We start from the raw sequence: 21,358 nt of genomic DNA, 5'->3' as shown, positions 1-21,358 counted from the left end.
GCTCCTTCCTTTAGTGCACAAAAGTAGACCTTCAAATTATGACATCTAGAAGAGAGATGATTCCATGGAGGCACAAAAGTCTGAGGAAGAACTAAGAGTTCAGTTGATAGTGGAGCAACCCTAGTTTGGTGCAGAACGAATTTGATTACTGTATACATTCTGCAAGGTGTTGACAATTATATGGCCAAGAAAGAAATTGCATACAATAATAGAACCCAACAAACTTGCTAACAATAGCACAATAATAATAAGTATAAGAATAATGCGATAATGCTGAGATATATTCTATAATGCTAAAATTAATCTATATTAATCTAATTCTTATATTATTATCCATTCATAGGTGTGCACCTACATATGCAAATCCATATTTTAAACTCTTCTGTGATATCCCCATCAAAATAGGATCTATATAATTAAATAAATAATAATTTAATATTAATAATGGTATAGTTATAATGTATTATCATATTATAATATTGCATAATATAATAATATGAGAATTACATATTAAGCGATACAATATAATCTTTAGATTAATAATCTAGAAATATAAAGTAAATATATTCTGCATTATATGTAATGATATTAAATTATAATAAATATAATTGATATAAAAGAAGAAGCGAAACACAGTTTGCAGGTATTCATGGGGTCATACCTTATATCGCTTCACACAGACCTGAGGCGTCTTTCCAGCCATAGGGAGGTCAAAATACAGACTTAGTAAAATAGGAGGTAACCGACAGCAGTTTTTCCTTCGCCTCCTGATTGCTGATCGCATCTTAGAAGTGAACAACTGTTGCAACTTCGAGTCTCGACTTTGTACAGAGAGAGCAGAGCTTGTCCCTAGGGAGGAATAAAAATAGCAGACATTACAAAGTTTGAATCGATCCGTAAATCACTTACGGGCAGCACAGGCAATCGTCAAATTTATGTGAAGGTTTCCCTGACTGCTAACAAGCAGGTGACCATTATAAAGGCAGACCAAATACATGCACAACAGCAGATCAATCTCCTCCATAAGAAGATCATGTCCCTTCATTCAGATCACTCAGTTTAGGCAGCGAAATTGGCATTAAAAAGGTCCCAGAGAATCATCAAAACCAATGGTGAAACAAGGAGAGGTATTGCGCCAATATTACCTGCAGCACATTCACGACCTGCAGCTTCAGGTCCGTCAAAAGACTCACAATCTTAACCACCTCGAGGCCCAGGGCAATGATCTTTATTCCAAAGACAGTATGCCATCGAAAAATTTGGCAGGCAGATATTTTGGAGTTCGAACACACAGTTTATGCAAATGGATTGCCTACTTACAATAGATTCGAAGCCCTAGCAAAAAATCAGACATCTGCAGAGACGAAGGGTAAACCAAAAATTATAAATCAATCTAAGATCAAAGCTCAAGAACCATTAAACACCCAGGGCAGAAAACTTCCTAAAAATTATTTCTCCAAAACAAAGTATGCTCTTAGAGATAAAGTCAAATATCGGCCACCACCAGATCCAAAAATTGTAGATGAAAAGCAAGAAGGGGCTATGAAAGAATTCCACGATCAAACGGAGACCTTCCCAGAAAGAAATGACAACAATGAAGGCTGGACAACTATCAAAAACAGGAAAAGAAGAGAGTAAAGACAACATAAGGCCAATAGCTTTCCAGCAAGAGATCGTCACCCTCAAAAATTTGATAGGATTTCTCACAGATTCAGAAAGAACCAAGCTAATAAATCCCTCCTAAAACATAGTAAGCCCCAGATACCCAGGAAACAGGGTACCAAAACCACATCAGCTTCCAAACCTTTATCCATATCAGAAGCAAATAGAATCCCCATAGGCTCCAAACCCTTTGTCAACATCAGCGACAAACCAAGATCTCCCCTTAAAAAGGACCCCCCCTCAAACTCAGCCAAAAATGCCACAAATCAAAACCCTAGGACCATATTGGAAAACAAGGCTCACCCCAATCCCTATTCGAGCCCCAAATGAAACCTGCTAGAACCCTAAGGAAACTCAAAACACAATCATTATCAATAACCCTCAAAGTAAACGTCGTTGGTCAGAATGAGAAAAGCTGCAAGTCTTTGCCTATTGGAACAGGCCTACATCAAAAAATATTAAGTTACTTAAATGGCCCAAATAATTCTATGTCAAACAGGTAAGTATGTTCTCCCTCTCAAATCACTTGATCTACATTCACTAAAAGAGTATAGCAATTAAAAATAGTTTTACTTTCTAGATCTTTATGCTTTTTCAAAGGTTTTAGCATTAACATTTTTACATGGATGCCAAACTGTAATGAAGATGTAATTAAAACATTAACAATGCCAAAACAGCTGTAACTCAAAGAAATCCCAATAGAACTCATCAACTTTCATACTCTTCACAAAATAGGCTCATCAATAGGAGACTTTTTGGGCATAGATGCCAACTACAAACATTCAAATGGGATTAAAATTTTAATCAATCTAAACCCTAACATAAAAGACCCTAATTCCATCAAAATAATCACCAATAGTTCAATATACAAACTAAAATACTCCAAATCCGAAAAAAAACATACAAGAAATAACTTTGTTGGAAGATCATAGAAGAACAAAGGTAGGAGGATACACATATAAGAGCAAAACCTCAAATTTAAGAAAAAGTCTTCCAAAACTGACAGTGTGGAAGGAAAACATATATATAGAGCAGCGGAAAGAAGAAACTTCAGTAGGCAAGCTGATAAAGAAACCTACAGAAACAAACATCAAATGTAGTCAAAGGAAGTTTCAGGATAACCTAACAAGTAATTTCAACCAAGAATTTGAGGAAGGAGAGATCATAGATATGAACATCCCGCAACATTTTAAGTAAACACACACCTCATCAATCAGACAAGGGAGGGAAGGACATAATAAGAAAGAAATTCCAAGAATGCGATAGAGAAAGGTGTATAATCAAAGATGTGAAAAAGAGGACATGAAATTCAGGATTGTATGCAGTGTAAAGATAGCAACTCTTACACCAAAGAAACTAAGTACACCTTGAAAAGATATAGAAATCTGATACATGAGAAGCTATTACTGGAAAGTGACTTAGAAGATCTGGAGACACTTTGGGAAGAAGCTCACATCGATCATCAGAAGCTAGCAGCAGTGATAAGTAATCTAACCGATATCAAAAGCTTAATAACAGAAGGGGCAATTGAAGAAAAACATATTAAAGACAACGAAGAAAAGGAGACTTCATGAATAAAATCACCAGCAGATAAAACTATACCTCAAGCTTTGGATACATAAAGGAACCAGTCAGGGGTGATAGCCCAATAGAAGCAGAAGAAAAGAAGCAAAAGAAGGCAGAGACGCAAACAGACAACAACCAAATAGTTCAGAAAAACAAAATGAAACAAGAGAAGAAATCATAATAGAAGATAATGGCAGCAATAACTTTGAAGTAGGTAATTTGCTAAGGAAAATAGATATTAATAAGCTATCAAAAGAAATGATGCATACTCCAAACCAAGAAATAGAGCAAAAAGAGCTTGTGGACAATAGAGATAAGACCTAGCAAGAACAAAACAGCAACTATAAAGAAGGGGGAAGTGAAATACCTCCAGCATCCTCAAAACAATGGGAAAATATAACAATTAGGAAAAGGGAGAAAAAGAGAAAGAGATATAAATTCTGGTAAAACCCTATCAGATGGAAAAGATCTCTTTGCCACCCCTCTTACACCAATAGAAACTGAAGAAAAAGGAACAAGCAATAAATCCCAGGAACATCCTCATACCTATAGAGATAGAAGCAATAATGAGTAAATGGAATGAAGCAAACCAAGAAAACAATGGCATAGATGCAAAAACTGGTAGTAATCAGAAGAACAGGAGGAATTCCATTAAGAAATGGGAAGAATATGGGGTACAAGACACAATAACAAAAAAGGGAAAATTGGTCAACAAAAAGAAATGATGAACAAAGGGAATCTCCAAAAGGAATAGATGAATTAAGAGAAGATGAGGAAGAGATCCCTGATGAAGAAATTACATTTAGTCTACAAAATGCAAGAGAGAATCCAGACAAATTAGGTATTGAAGCAAATATGGCAGGCATCCCAATCCCAAGATATGGAAAACAGTCAAAAAAAAGAGGTTGGAAATCGCTTGCTGAGCTCAGATGAACGATACGTAATGTAGGCAACCAAAGGAAGATTGAAGAAATAGTAAAAGTTGGGAAGGAGAAGATCCTTCCCAATAAACAATGAGGATAAACACATGGAATGTTAGGGGACAAAACACCCCTAACAAGAGGTGCTTGCTAAAGCACAGTTTAAGACTACTTGAATCAGAAGTATTATTAATCTAAGAAACTAAGTTAAATAATGAAGAAGGGGAATTATGAAAGAGACATGGAGTTTGGAAAAAACAGATTTAATAGCATCAACAGGAGGCATTGGTATATTATGGGACCCAAGGAAAATCAATTATAACACAATAACATCATCAAACAATTGGATGGGAGCGACAATTCAGAGCTATAGAAATAATATTCAATTCACACTTATCAACGTATATGGGCTGATATCAGCAACAGATAAAGAGGAATGTTTGAAAAGGATCAGCACCTTTATGGAAACAGACAAAACAGCCAATTACTGCATAGGGGGAGACTTCAATGCACTTCTGAATTTGGATGAAAAACTAGGAGGAACCCAGACAATAACACAAACTATGATAGACTTCAGAGATTGGTTCTCAGAAATCTTAATTGATATCCCGCTATCCAATGGTTTATACACATGGAATAACAAAAGACCAAGTTCATGCCACATTGCAGAAAGGTTAGATAGATTCATCTTCAAAGGGGATCTAAGTAATTTCAATTATGCAATACATTCAACAATTCTACAAAATGCAAGATCAGACCACTTCCCAGACAGATTAGATATAGAAGAACACGTCAAACCCATAATAAATCTTTTCAAATGCAAGAAAATGTGGTTTCTTGATGATAAATTTATGGGTAACATCAAGTAGCGGTGGACAGAGTGTGATTTTGAGGGATCCAAAATGTTTTGTTTTGTATCTAAACTTAAATACTTAAAAGGAAACATCCTAAAATGGAATAAAAATCACTTAACAATATTTCTAAAGAAAAATTAGATAATGAAGAAGAATTAAAGAAACTTAACGAAGAGGTAATAAAAAATGGTATGGATGGAGAAAAATATAACAAAGAAAAGGAACTGCTAAGAAAACAAGAAAATATATTAGTGAAGGAGGAAATATTTTGGAAGCAAAAATCTAGGGAAACTTGGCTTTTAGGAGACCGTAACTCAAAAAAAATTCAGAACAGTACTATTAACAATAGAAACATTAATAAAATAACTAAAATTAAAAATTACGTAGAAGATCCAAAACAAATATCTTAAGTATTTGTAAACTATTATACAAACATACTTAACAATTACGAGAGTTCAAACTTAATCGCTCAAAACACCATGAAAAGGTCTATTCCCTGAGTAATAACTAAAGCAGATAATAAAATCTTAAGCAAAGCCTTCACAACGGAAGAAATCAAAACAGTAGTGTTTATTCTCAATTCTGACAAGTCCCCAAGACCAAACGGATTCCAAACCTTCTTTCCAAAAATGCTGGGAGATTTTAGGAAAGGACCTTTGGAAAGTTGTTGAAGTAACTCGAAAGGCAGGATCTTTACTTTCAGAAATCAACAACACTTCTATAGCATTAATACCAAAAAAAGATAAGCATTAAGAACTGGGTGATTTTAGATCAATAGCTCTTTGCAATACAGTATATAAAACATTATCAAAGGTTCTGGCTAACAGACTCAAAATAGTTTTTCCAAAGCTAATCTCAGAAGAACAAACAGGATTTGTACCACGCAGATAGATACTAGAGGGCATCATTACAATATAGGAAACAATTCATTCAGCACAGTCCAACAAAGAGGCCTGCATGCTAATGAAGCTAGACATACAAAAATCTTACAATAATGTAGACTAGCGTTTCCTCTGTAAAACATTAGAGGTTTTTGGTTTCTCCCGACAATGGATCAACTTAATATATAATTGTATGGCAACTCACAAAATATCAATCCTAATTAATAATACACCAGAAGGCTTTTCTAACATTTCAAGAGGAATTAGACAAGGGGATATCATATCCCCATTCCACTTCATCATAATGACCGAGGCATTCGTAAGAGCAGTTAAAAACGCTCAAGCTAGTGGGATAATAAAGGGTGTCATGGTAACAAAGGGAATCCCTAACATTACCTATCAATAATTTGCAGGCAATACTATCCTCCCAAGACAAAGCACAATAATATAAACCCAAAACTACAAACAAATTATTAAAACATATACAAAAGCCTCAGGACAAATAATCAACACAAAAAAATCAGAAATCTTTTTTCTTTCAATCTCTGACACTAAGCCAGAGATTGAAAGAAAAATCTGCTATGAACAAATCACAAACTCTCAAAGATTGGAATAGTAGAGATACCCTAAAATTTGTGTTGGGATCAAGTTTGTCTTCCCAAAGCTAGCATATTCCTATGGGCAGCCATACAAAATAGAACCCTTACAACAGAGAGGTTTACAAAAATGGGTTTTGAGAGCCCGTCAAGCTGCCCCGTTTGTAAAAAGGGTTTAGAGACCGTTGAACACCAACTATATCATTGTTCCTTCACAAAAATCATGCTAGAATGGGAAATATGGTACAAAAATGGGCTATGAACAAATCACAAACTCTCAAAGATGGGAACAGATAGAGATACACTAAAATTTGTGTTGTGATCGAGTTTGTCTTCCCAAAGCTAGCATATTCCTCTGGGAAGCCATACAAAATTAGGATCCTTACAACAAAGAGGTTTACAAAAATGGGTTTTGAAAGCCCATCAAGATGCCCCCCTTGTAAAAATAATTCAAATACCGTTGAACACCAACTATATCATTGTTCCTTCACAAAATCATGCTAGCATTGGCTTTGTCAAAAACTTATTTGGCTTTCTACTTCTTCAAAAAGACTATGGGATCGCTTAAAGAGCTGGCCCAAAAATGGATTCTCTAAGATATATAACAACCAATGGAAAATTCACCATCCATCTTACTATGGGAAATTTGGAAAGAGAGGAATAGGAGAAACTTATTAAACCAAGAATTAACAATACCTTCCCTTCTCAACAAAATAGAAGCAAGCATAATGGAAGTTATGAACAATGACCTAAGAAATTCAATCAAAGGAGTCTTCTCAGACTGGGATATAGACATGTGGAAAAATTGGTGTAAACTTATCAATCCCCCAATGCTATACACCAAATTGTAGATGGGAACCACCACCTGCAAAATGGGCAAAATTGAACTTTGACGGAGCATCAAGAGGAAATCCTGGAAGGGCAGGGATAGGATGCATCATCCACTCAACATATACTTGGAGATTAAAAGGGCAAAATATTTAGGGGATTTCGAGTAAATCTAGCCAATCAGTTGTTCCAAGATGGGTAAGGATCAAAATGGGGTTAAGGGGTTGGATCCACAAAAAACTTGAGAAAAACTGTTGAGTTTGTTACCTAAGCAATCTTTTTACATCCTAAGTGTTCTTCTCGACTACGAATGATAATAAGAACAAAACAAAAAAAGCATCCCGCAAAGCAGGCCACGTCGTGCGCATGCGTAAACATCGGGCAAAGTTTCGCTCTTGGATTTAGAATGGAATTGGTTTGACATAAATTATCTTCACTCGCATTTTCTTGAAACTTACACACACATATGTAACAATGATCACTTGTGGTTGTAGGATTCTATTAGTAAATTTTGTAAAGCATCTTCTTAATTCTAATAAATTGTAATCAAGAATGCATGTATTATGTGTCTACATCATGTCTGCTTCGTGTTCTCATGCAATCATGTATCTAATTTGTGTTTTCACATGTCTGATTTGTGTTTTCATACATTCATATATCTACTTCGTGTATGCTTTGTCTTTTCATGCATTCATATATCTACTTCGTGTATGCTTTGTCTTTTCATGCATTCATATATCTACTTTGTGTATGCTTTGTATTTTTGTGCATTATGATATATACTAAAATCTTCTTGCATCCAATTATATGCTTCATATGATGGTTCTCCAAAAAATGTTATGTATAAATGACTTTTGCTTGAGGACAAGCAAAATCTAAGAGGGAAGGACTATGATATCCCCATCAAAATAAGATCCATATAATTAAATATATAATAATTTAATATTAACAATGGTATAGTTATAATTTATTGTCATATTATAATATTGCATAATATATTAATATGAGAATTAAATATTATATTAAGCAATAAAATATAGTATTTAGATTAATAATCTAAATTTATAAAGTAAATATATTATGCATTATATGTTATAATATTAATATTAATATAATAATAATAAAATAATTGATATAATCTATATTATTAATATAACATATGTTATTAATCTAATTATTAATATAATTATATTATCAATATAATAATAAAATTATTATAATAAAATTTATGAAAAGACAACTCTTAGAATGAAAAAGTATATATGTAGAATATTAACTTTGAGAAATTACCATGGAGAGATCGAGAAATGAAATAAGATATATATATTGGATTTGCAAAAGTTCAATTGATTAATCCCATTTAATTTATGACAAATCCCAATAGGGGACATTACATCTTCAATTGTCAACACTTCAAACATCTTGCAACTATACATAGCCTTCGTGCTATTTAAAAAAATTCAACTTCCAAATTTCATGTTTCCACTTGCATGCATCACAATGCAAGCATGTCCTTTTGAAACTTGATTGATATCCCCATGCAAAGATACACTTCATGATACAGTTAAGGTTTTAACTTTGGATATATGTTTTGGTCATTAAGTGTGTACCTCTGCAAGTGTTTGTCCTTAAACTCAAAGCTCGCCATCTCCTTCATCTAGCACACACTTAACAATAATATTGATAGTTGATCTTTGGCAGTCATATCTCTTTAGAGGTGGACCTCTATATGCAGCTGACATTTTGAATTCACAAACCTCTAAACCCTCCATCTCCAAATTGCAAGTCCAATACATATGATATGCAAATAGATGTTTTTGACAACATTGATCATTGGTTCTGTGAAGATTCAATAAAAAACAAAAAGACAACGCAAAACACTTTTGAGACTCCACCATTTAGTGCAATATTTTGTTGTAATGTCCCCAAATTATGAGTATTCAAATTTTGCCCTAAATCACAATTTTCGTTGAACAATTAGGGCTTAGGAGATGCCTTTTACTCTTGATTTAAAGCCTTGCAACACAATTGGGGTCTAATATTTATTATTGATAATCATAATTCATAACTTAACTTCTTTAACAACAAATATGATCAAATCATTAATTTGTTAATATTAACATTAAGGTGATCCAACCATAGAAGTGTTAAGTATTTGATGAGGTGCCCCAGAAACCTTCTACACTTGGCCCAAGAGCGGGTGTGCCATCCCTCTTGGCCTCTCATGTGGTCTGTGTTGTACATGAGTTGGTGTACCTAGTGTGGGATCCTGTGGCCGTTTTCCTCCATCCTTCCACCCTTAACTTACCTCCAATGATTGAGCACCCATTTACTATGATAGGGCTTGTTAGGCGCATTCACAACAGGGTGCCCTAAAAGTATTTAAGTCCAAAGACAGTCCACCTTGTCCCCCTTTGGGCCCATGGGGACTCTGTCACAACCATGAGGTAGCACGCTTCAAAGGCGACCTTATTACCATTTTCCCAATTGTGAAACCCCCATTTTCTTCCACCATGGATGATTAGAGCAGTCGGCAATTAAAAACATGTCATACCTTATCCAATTCACAAATTCTCTATATTCATCTAATAAACTAGGTGATCGCTGATGAATCAGAAATGTATTTATCATGATATAGCCAATAAGTATTATCAACAATGTATTTAGCTTCAGAAATATGTTACTATGTATGTTTGTGTGTAACATAGCAGTTATAAAAAGTATGAATTGTATGCACACATCACGGAATAATTAGTCATAGGTAGATTCATTGTGCTATATAAACATCTAGATATTCATACCGGATATTGTCGACTATTTAATGGACTAATAGAAGTTCTTTCTTATTATTGATGCCTCTCCTTGTTCCATCCTATTGTTGAGTGAATGTGAACTCACTCTTGTACCTCAAACCCAAAAGTTGGCATCTCTTGAATTGGAAGGGTTATGCCCTTCCTTGATCAATCCTTCCATAACAAATATCTATATCTTATTAATTTTGTTGGCTGCTGCCTTGACTTCTTTGGGTACTAATCGTACCATCATACATGCCGCTTAAATTGAGTTTAAATAATAATAGATTGTTGGCACTTAATTATTATAAAGCCTTCACAATTCAATCATTATATTGATTTGTGATTTGTCTTTTCTAATTGTCAATGCTTAGCAAACCATTGATGTTGACTAATAACGTTGATGATATTAATGTCTCTATTATCTTGTAATATATGGGTTGCTATCTTCTCATATGAAGATATCCCTAGTATTATTAACAATAATAACCTAATAGCATTCTTTAGGATGCATGTGATATTTGCTTGTAGTCCCGTTAGTAAATTATAAGCACTATCTTCTTATTCTGGGGTTCTCTCTTAATCATCGTAGGTTGCTTTTCATATTTATCGTCATCGTTGCCTTTCTTCTTTTTCAACCAGTGCATTACTGGTTGCTAAAACTTGAAATTGCACCTTTTTCCTTCATTCACTACCAATGTGAGAATCACTCTATTATAATTGCGAGTGACTATATCAATGAGTCAGCCTTGCTTAAACATATAATTGCTGCATATTAATTTTACATATATCATTAACTCAGCCGACACATTTCAGAATGTATATGCAATTTTGATAAATCGTTGGTCTTATTATGTAACTAGACTAATCTTTATCCATCTTGTTCTAAATAAACTCTCGATCTGATTTGTAATTACAACTACCTTTTTTTAATAATATTTTGCTCCTTTTTAATGTTTGTATTAATACCACCATTGGCTAACGACTTATAGGAATATCTTAATACTTCAAACATGTATCCACTTTCCTTGATATTGTGTTTAACTTCTCTTTAATAGTCATATGGTTTGGCCTTAGTATAAAATCAATACTCTTAGATATCGATATATTTTGCAACTTTGTCTCTTAAGAGACCTCACAAACTCGAGATACTCAATTATATTGTAACGAGAATTACCCAAAAATCATGTGAATCGCTAGTTTGGCAACAATTCGAGCTTCCCGATTTTTTCTCAATCGTTGAATCAGAGCGGCAATTTCATCGCCATGAATTGCCAATTCAGCAATTCATCCAAAAAAATCCAAAATCGCCTTCATGAATCGCGAAAAATTGGCCCACGCAATTTGATAAAAAATCGAGTTAAATTATTAAAAAAACACATCTTTTTTAATGTTTTTTTTGCCTTTCCTCTTTGTTCTAACCCTAAAGGGCCTTCTAATTGTTTAGCATCAATAGAAGAGATAGATGGTGACAAATGTTTGGGCCCACAACCCCAAGACTTCAGAAAATTTCCATCTGTATTCTGAGTCAGCCAAGCAACACTTCTAGAGGTGAGCACAGTTGGTCCATATTCAAGCATATCCACTCAAAGAGGAAAAATAGGTTGTCTATGCAGAGGTTGAATGATCTTGTCTTCGTTCATTACAACCTTCGTCTTAGGATCAGACAAATTTTGGGTGTCGACTCCTCTCCCATCACTCTAGTGGAGATTGATCCAAAATCAGAGTGGCTCACTGAGGTTGTAGATCTGATCTTCACAGAAGCAAATCATGAGTGGGTTGGCCAAGTAGATAGAGAGGTTGAGGCTGTGGCCATGGCAAAGGAGGCGGCTAGAGCATTTTCAAGCGCTAGCAAATGTACACACACGCACACAAACACAGGCCCTAGTGATGTTGTTTGTGAGCCCATCTTACATGCAAGGGCTATGCCTCAACACTTCTCTACTGTAGAAGGCAATGCAGGGGCTATGGCTCAACACTTCTCTAGGACCTATCTTATAAGCTTTTGTAGGAAGGTAGACAGGATACTTTGAGGCTGAGGCTGAGGCTGAGGCTAAGCTTGAGGATGATGATAAGGATGAAGCTTGAGCTAGAGCCTTGTTTTTTCATTTTGTTTATAAATATTGATAGACATATGTTTCATGGATCTTCATCTTACATACATTCTATGATTTGACTCATTATGATCCTATGATTTCTATTTTCTTCAGCTACAATTTACATTTTACGTGTAAAGTATGTGATAGATTTATCAATTATGTTCCTTGTTTATGTATGTTAGCTTTTATTTGATGATGTTATAGTGCCTTTAAGTATTACAAAGTAATTGGAAAATATTTGCTTGTTATTAACAGTGATCAAGAGATCAATTTATACAAGAGACTGAACGATGTTTCCTTAAGAAACAATCATAAAGAAAAGAAACATTCTATTCTAAAAACAAAAAACTAAATATTAAAAACATTCTAATATTTACAGAAGATTGCAATAGATAACCATTAGATACTAAACAAAGACAATAGAAACTATCTATTTATCATAATAGCCTCCCTTAATGGTTAATCTAACCAAAGCACGAAGCTGTCAAAAAGCGTAAAAGGCAAACTATGTCTACTCAAGGTGCTCCACACTGTTCGTTGTGGGCTGCTAACTAGACTGCTTAGATAGGGCAGCTAAGCACTTCCGACATTCAACCTTCATGTGACTAAACTTGTGGCAATAGTTGCATTGAATTTTCTTGTTCCAGGAGCCTTCTGAATCTGGAGCAGAGGATGTTTGCTGAAAAGATTGTTGATGGTACTTCGGATAACGCTCTAAAACTTTGCAGATGAGCATAATGCTCTAAAACAAACCACAAAAAGCCATGATTTTTGAGGTGAAGAATCAATCAAAACCCAACATGATTTTTGTGGTGAAAAATCAATCAAAACACAATATGATTTTTGAGGTGAAAAACAATCAAGACCCAACATGATTTTTGAGGTGAAAAACAATCAAGACCCAACATGATTTTTGAGGTGAAAAATCAATCAAAACCCAACATTACAAAATTTCAATTTTTTATAGAAAAAACGGTAAAACCCAATAGATAATACAAACCCACAAAGGAATCCCACACAACTTTGCGAATTACAGAACCAGAAATCCATAAGAAATTTTTTTAGGGAAAAAATATGAAAACCCATCAAAAAAAAAAATCAAGGAAAAAAATTATGAAAACCCACCAGAATTTTTAAGGGAGGCAAAAAATGAGACTTTGCATGGTAAAGCAACAAATGCAAACAACATGCAAGTACATGCAACCCTCAAAAAGTAGAGACCCAAAAAATTAGAAGGTGACCCAGAAGAGAGCTCGAAATACCCAGAAAGAATATGTTGTCGGTTTCTGGATCGGCTAGCTTGAAAATTGCAGCACCTAGAAAAATCTGACGAAAACCCAATTGAGCTCTCAAAATACCCACCACGAATTCGAAATCAAGAAATTTTTCCAAACTTGAAAATTAGGGTTTTGAACAAAAACGGCCGTGCTGTAAAAAAAACCACAAAAAATGGCAAAAATGTGCAGAAAAAATAGACAAATTTGGACAGAAATGGGTTGCAAAACCTAACCAGAAGTCGGCGGATTCAAATCTCTTTGAAAGGAAACCCTAATCAGATTATAAAGAGAGTTGGAAGCAAATATGCATGTAAATAACTTTGAAAATAAAAGGCAGATAATTTCAACAAAGAAATTATAATTATTTTCGAAAAAATTTAGAGTATTGGCTCTGATACCATATTATGAAGTAATTGGAAAATATTTGCTTGTTATTAACAGTGATCAAGAGATCACTTTATACAAGAGACTGAACGATGTTTCCTTAAGAAACAATCATAAAGAAAAGAAACATTCTATTCTAGAAACAGAAAACTAAATATTAGAAACATTCTAATATTTACAGAAGATTGCAATAGATAACCATTAGATACTAAACAAAGATAATAGAAACTATTTATTATCATAATATTAAGTTATATTCAATAAAGGGTGCAAAACATAAGTTTAAAGTGTTAAAATCTCTAGATTTCAAGAGTTTTTTAAATTTGTTGATTTGTGGCCAATTCATGGTCAATTCGTGATTCAATTTGCCCTTTGCCGATTCTGATTCAATTCAAATTATCGTTACCAGTCCGTTTGTCTTGTAATCACATTATACGATAATAATAAACTATTTACATATTAATTGTTTATATTTTAATTTTACTATTATTATTTCTTATTAAACCCTTGTTTTAGAAAGGGCACATAACATTTGCTCAAGTACCTTCCCCTTTGTTGCCCTTTCCCTATTCACTTACCATCAATAACCAGTCCAAATTCCAAGTGTGTCCACCATGCATTGAAGATGGTTATTGTTCAATAGAATGTCTTGTGTCTATATTAAAGGACTTTGGGATGTAAAGGCCTATACGTAGGCTTTGAGGTTCAAAGCTTCCTCAAAACCCCAACTCTCTAACCCCTGAAGCCTTACTTTATATTCTTTGTGGGTCACAATGAGTCCACATATGAACTTCAAGGGACTTTATCTTGTGGTTTCACGTTCCCGTGATAATATAGTTACTTCCATGAGTTATGGCCTAGACATAACATACTCCCATGGTCCCTAATCCCCGCAAGTTCATTATCTCTTTAGTCCTCAAAGCTCAAAGCTCCAAGATAACCCCAAATATTGGCACCAAGTTCTCGCTATCAAATCTTCCTCAATTCTCACTCCCTATAATCTCCCTTCTCCTTGTACCTGTACGAGTTTGCCTGCATGACCTAACTCATGCACCTACTTTGCTCCTAATACTTATATTGAATCCACAAACCATCCCTTCTTCCTACTCCCCCATGTCCTTGGCCCACAATCCCTCTTGGGACCCAAACCCCAACTTTTCCTCTTCCCAATCCTAATTCCTTCTACAATCTCAACTCTATAAGTAATCTTTCCCCTACTAGTCCTAGTTCTTATTACTACCACACTCCTAACTCATATCCCTTCAATGCATACCCTTTGAATCCCTCCTACCAAGTTAAAAAAATCTTATAAATCGCACCCAAAGTTTGACGTGACTACCCCAAGAACTTCTCAATGGCATCAAGGCCCTAATTTGACCCCAAGAGACCCCCAAAGGTGTTTTCTTAGCTAAAACAGGAATCCAAATATATTTTTCAAAAGCAGATGATAAGCACTCAAATATATCATAATTAATCCAATTGGTAATATGAAATGTTAGATCTTACCCCATATCCCCCACATGTTGTTGGTGTCAACACTAAATAGTTATAAATGTTTTTCTCATTCAAGAAGTTGACCAAACACCTACATGTGCTAAGTCACTCTAGGGACTCAAACCACACCAATTCAATCCATTACAAGAGTAACAACGTGTTGATGTCAGTTTTGTACCACTACATAACATATAGCGATTAAATACTTGACATGGAATGTTGAACACTCAATCCCTCTCTTGAAAAGTTAATACTCATGAAGACATGAGAAAAACTCCAATATTCCTTACACCTTTGGATACTAACTCAGTTACATTGATGTGATTTGTTGATAATCACGTAGGCGGCCTTACGTTGTTCATTCGAGGATAACTTGGACTTTTGGTATGATGGTGATGATATTGTATGAGTGCCAGATGATGTTGACGGTGGCGGTGATGGAGTCTGTGTTCAAATGACTTATGCCTTCCTAACTTTCTAAGAATGAAATCCGACTACTCAACTACTTGCTATTCTACTCCTACTCCTATGAATGGAAAGATTAGCAAATGGATGGGGATCGAATCTGATGAAAGCTAACCAGTGGCTTTACCTCCATAGATGCAATGATTCAAGCGAAAAGACTAGTTTACCACGGAAGGCTTCCTAACAAGCCACTAGGATGCTAATTGCCTAGTTATAGATCCCTATCAAACATCCACTAATATCACCATGCAACTATCCATCTACTCTAACTCTTACTTAACAACTTTCTCAAAATGAAATCTACCTTAACAGCTTCAAAGGAAATCTAATTCTAATTATTGGAAGTGGAAACCATGCAAGTCACAACAATGATAAAGAGAGGCAATTTTGGTATTATCTTAGAAACAATTTTCTTCAACCCTTTACAAATGAGAGCAAATGGCCTTATATAGAAGCCAAAATTACAACCAACGGTAGAGATTAAAAGGCCAAATCAACGATCCAGATTGGATCTTAGAAACCCTAATTAGGGTTGCCACCCCATCGGCCAATGAGAAAGCACCATCTCATCAATGGACCAATGAAAAAAAGGAAAAGTGGCAACCAATGGGAAGGCACCAAAATAGTAGCCAATCAGAATTAGACACCTATCCTACCCAAGAAGAAGAAGTTGCCACTTGGGCTTACATCAAATGATCTTCTAATATAGTTCTACCCTTTTCCTTCATCTTTTTAGCCAAAGCAATGAACTTGGCTAGTTTCTCGTTGACTTCCTTCATGGGAAGGCAAAGTGTATGCTTCATCTTGAGCTTAGTTGAATTCATCATGTTGCTTGTTGCTTGCAGTGTTTTCTCATGATCCTTCTCATATTCTTTCGCATATCCAACAAAGGCATTGAGAGAGGCAAGGGTGCCCAAATGTTTCTTCTTGATGCAACCTTCCCTAGCTAATCCAATCTTGATCCAAATTTTGTCTCAATGGCATTCTCCTCTTTGATATCTTCAAAATCAAGCGTAGCCCCAACATCGCTCATCATAGTTGAAATGGAAGTGTCAACGCCTGGGCTGTGTTGTGCAATCTTGCTCTATATCTCCTCAAGTATCCTCAATCTAATGGTCAAGGTGACAAACCAAGACTCCACCATACTCATTATTCCATCTATCAACTTGGCCCTTTCCAAATATTTCTCTGGTAGCTCAATAAATGCTTGTGGCCTAGGAATGGCTAAGTCCTTAACTAGAAGGAAATCCTTCCACTCACCATCAAATGTTCTGAATTTATCTCTAATAGCCACTAATGACCTGAATGTCGAGACAAAGGAAGGCAAGAAATTTCGCCCATCTTAGATTGTATCATGGATCCAATCCTTGACTTCGTGCAACTGAGCCGATATCTCTTCTGTATTGCTCCCACTGTCTTAAGGAAGGGCTGCCTAGTGCAATTGTTGGATAGGCTGGCAATATCTCCAATATCTGTTTTCTACCTCCAACTTTACAATCCTTTCGTTTGCCTTCCTTAACCTTTCTCTAATTGAAATCATGTCTTCCTAGATCTCCTCACATTCCATATCATCTGTGATTCTTCCCAAGTTGTGCTCTACTATCTCATATTCCTAAGCTACAATCTCATCCAATGCCTTGCTAACCATTGGTATAGCAATCTGAACTTTTCAATGACCGTCATCATCACTCCTGATTACCTTTGCCACCGTTTTTGCAATTTGTCTTTGGTTTTCACTATCACCTTTTTCCACTTACCCTTGGATATCTTCAATTGTTTGGGCAGTCACTACCTCGCCTCTCAACATAAGAATTTGCCTTAACCATAGTGGTGCAATGCATCTTCCCAAATTTAGATTTGGTTCAACTAGCAAAGCATCACCAACAGCCTCAAGCGCCTGGCTTATTTCCTCAATATCAACTAGCCTATCTTCTTCTTCACTAGTGACTGTCACATCATCCCCATGTTGGTTCTCTAAGAGAGGAGAGTACTTGATGCTATCACTGTAACCACTTGATACTGAATCAGAGTTCACCTCTACTGTGGCCCCTTGTCCACTTGTATTATCTTCTTGGCTTCTAACCTCAATCATGCTCTCCCTTGACGGTGTTGCATTCTATTTCTTTGTTGGAGGTTTCTGATGTTCCTTACTTTTCTCAACCTCCAAACCTCTCTTCTTGCTTTTAATTGTTCTTTGTTATTGGCTACTGCCTTCACCTTTTTGTCCGACTCTGCTAGACCTTCTTCCTCTGGTTTCGTCTTCTCATTAGTAAGGCGTACCTTCCGACTTTGTAATTGCCTTAACTTCTCATTGTACCACAACTCGGTGTGTAGATCAACTGTCCTTGTAATCGCCTCTAAGTAAGGATCCTGGTGATCATCCCAATCTACTGGACTTAATTCCGTTCCGTCCACTATATCATAATCTCCTCTTAGCACATTTTCATCATCTTCCAATTGATCGGGAATATCAAGGCCTCTCCATCTAATTGCCCTCATCATGCCCACTGACAATCTTGAGAAAGCTAGCTTTCTTACATGAAAGTCATCCTGTGCATTGGCCCAAAAATCTTCTATAGTAGGAATATGTTTGAATGTATTTCCCTGAAATGCCTTGATAAGACCATTAGGATCAAATCCTTGACTTGCTCTATACCATCCTAGAGGATACCATTCTAACTCTTTCTCCAGAGCTACAAAGGCAACAGGATTGGGGCAAGTATCATTGTCAATTCCAAATGAGAAGGTAATCCCTATCTCACCTTTAAGTTTCATCAATTTGTCATAATGCTCAAGTTGCCTGCCAACTCCATCAAAACTACCTTGTCAGGTGGGTACCTTGGAAGTCTCTTGGGACAAACTGTACTTCTTGCTACTCTAATATAGGTAAATTGCGGAAATTGGATAAACCAACTCCCATACTTAACTTTTGCTTCTGCTTCGGATGAGAGACTCTTAGCAGATGTCCCTTGCAATATCCTTACCGTCTTCATGGAAAAAGCGTCATAAAACATCTTATAATCTTTGGTGTTGTGCAAATGAAGCCATGGAAAGCACTCATGCACCAAACATTGCCCCGGCCCATTGCCAATTACTAAGGCCTTAAGTCCAAGATTTTCATATAGTTTTGCAATCAAATAGAAAAGATAAGATCCCATATAGAATTGCTTTTGATTTTGCACAGTCCTAAGTTGCAATTCTAAATTCTCGCTTATAATCCTAGCCCAATCAAATCTTCTTTTTCCATTTTTAATTTCATCAATAAAGAAATATATCGAGTTCTTGAATTGCATACCTTGAGCTAAGCCCATGATCCGGCTAAAAAGTACAATGAGATTGCCGTATTCTGATTTGAAATCTGACCTAGTGAACTTTGATGATCTGGTAACTCCTTTCTTGCCTTCGTGTAACCAGTTTTTCTTTAGGTGAATGAAATAAGCTTCCTAATTATCCTGAAACAACTTAGTCACCTAATCCATCATTATCACTATCATGCTTTTATACTGGGGAATATTAAATGCTTCTTTGGCCAATTGTCCGCCAATGTTGGCAAACACTCTCTTCCCTTCATCAAAAATGATGGACTTGGTAACAATATCATATCGGGATGCACACTCCATTACCAATTCCGAATAAGGCAAGGTAGGAGGGACAGTCGCCGCGTGTACAATTCCGCTCTTGTAGATCTTCTTTGCCATGGGGGATTGCCCTTCTTTCAATTTGTCCGTCAACTATACCAAGTTTACCGTGCCAATATTGGTATCACTTATTCGCCTCACTTTCGAGAAGAAGGTGGTCTTAGGCATCATGTCTTCTTTGTCTTTTTTGGTATTTGTTCCTTTTGGGTTCTTGCTTACACTAACATCTACCATCCTAAACACTTAATTCTAACCTTTTGTTCTAAATGATATGGACTACAATTATCAATCTCCAACCTTCTTTCTATCAATAGAATCTAGCTTATTTTTGCCTCTCTGAGTCCTATCTCTACACTTATCAATCTCCAACCTTCAACCTAGAGGTGGGGCTACCACTTATTTATGCCTCTTTGTTCCCTTAGGATGGACTACACTTATATATCCCAACTTCAATCCTAGGGTGGTCTAGCTTATTTTTGCCTCTCCAAGTGTCCTATCATGAAATCTACATTTATCTCTCCAAACTTCAACCTATCAATGGAATGATGAAGTGGTGGATGATGAGTGCAAGAAGAAAATACGGGAAACAAACCAAGCAAGAACAAGGAATAGAACCCACCTTTAAACCAATCTTCACATCTAAAATGAATAGAATTTTACCTTTAATCTGCCTTTACCAATAATCGGGCCCTCATCAAATTCGGATCAGATCTCGAAAATTTCAAGCCTCCTTGCAAATAATGATGCCCTAGCAAAAATCAAAACTTTGACTTCCTTGAAATTGCCCACATTTGCCAAAATCAAACACTTGGATCACATAGCCTCTTCACCAAGCAAAATCGCCTAAATCTGGAAGTGAAAATCGCAGCCTTTGGAAAAAAAAATCAGATCTCAAAAAAATCATCTAAGCTGGAGGAAATTCAGATTTGCCCCAAAACCAGACCTAGGGCATAAATTCGCCCAAGATTGAAGAAGACGATGCTGCCAAGCAAGGATAAAATCTGTCCAAAAATCGCCCAAATCTACAAGTTGCTCCTCTAGAAGAAAATCACTCACCAAAGGAGAAGGAAGAAGGGATGAGGAAACAAGAGGCAGGGAGCCCCCTCTTATACCAAATTTTCTTGCCTCTCCAAGCGGGCCGACTTGCCTTAGAGGAAAACAAAATTAAATTAGCTCCTTTATTAATAGCCCAAATTTAAATGCCATGCTAAAATTACTTTAGCGCAAAGTGAAATTTGCTCATTTAATTGCTAATTTTAAATTGCAAAATAGAAACAAGGTTAGCCTAGGGGATGTCAAAATTTTCATTTAACAACGTTTTAGTAGTTAAAATATCATTAAAATTGAATTTAGCAAGCTAAAATCAATTTTCAATTCTAAATTACTAATCTCTTTCAACATTTTAAAATTTTCTAGGCAATATCTCAACCAAATTAATGTGATTTTGCAATCTAATCCAATTCCAACATTACAATACCATTTCAAATTTTAACCAAAATAAATCATTTCTCTGGCAGTCAAAATCGATTTTCCAATTTTAATTTCACTGTTAAAATTTCTCTTTTCACCAAAAAAAATAAAGATTTTCCAAAACGATTAAATCTAGCAAAATTCATTTTGAAAATGCTCAAGCTTATACAATTGTTTCAAATTTTCAAAAAAAAAAATCCTTAAGTCCAACACTTGCAATTTATCCTGCCGAATATCTGTTTCAATCATCGAAAAAATGTTGTCTTTGAAATTTGTTTGGTCTAAGGATAAAATTACACGCTTTGGAAAATCAAGTTAACACCGGGTGAAAAAACAAATCACACCAAATCCCTCCTGGGCCCAAAGGCGTCCAAGGTGCAAAATTTTCAAATCGAAAACCTCTTGGACAACTCCTAAAAAGATTGCCAAGGC

At 35.6% G+C, this 21,358-nt stretch overlaps 1 protein-coding gene across 9 annotated transcripts in view; it reads right to left on the bottom strand.

Moving 5' to 3' along the window:
• LOC149543817 (uncharacterized) overlaps positions 1–21,358 on the bottom strand; it is a 63,057-nt gene that overhangs the window by 16,832 nt on the left and 24,867 nt on the right. The window contains exon 1 of one of the 9 annotated variants that reach the window (XM_089798502.1): positions 662–677. The exons of the other annotated variants lie outside the window; for them this stretch is intronic. The gene's annotated coding sequence lies outside the window, so the exon portion shown is untranslated. Of the gene's footprint in view, positions 1–661; positions 678–21,358 lie in introns of those variants that run through there. 9 annotated transcript variants of the gene reach the window in all.

Source organism: Cupressus sempervirens, chromosome 8, assembly GCF_028749045.1.
Source record: "Cupressus sempervirens isolate cs-2001-9-10 chromosome 8, ASM2874904v1, whole genome shotgun sequence".
In the NCBI taxonomy this organism is placed as follows: domain Eukaryota; kingdom Viridiplantae; phylum Streptophyta; class Pinopsida; order Cupressales; family Cupressaceae; genus Cupressus; species Cupressus sempervirens.
The sequence above is the reverse complement of the archived record's forward strand: the minus strand, read 5'-3'. Positions and strand labels throughout refer to the sequence as shown.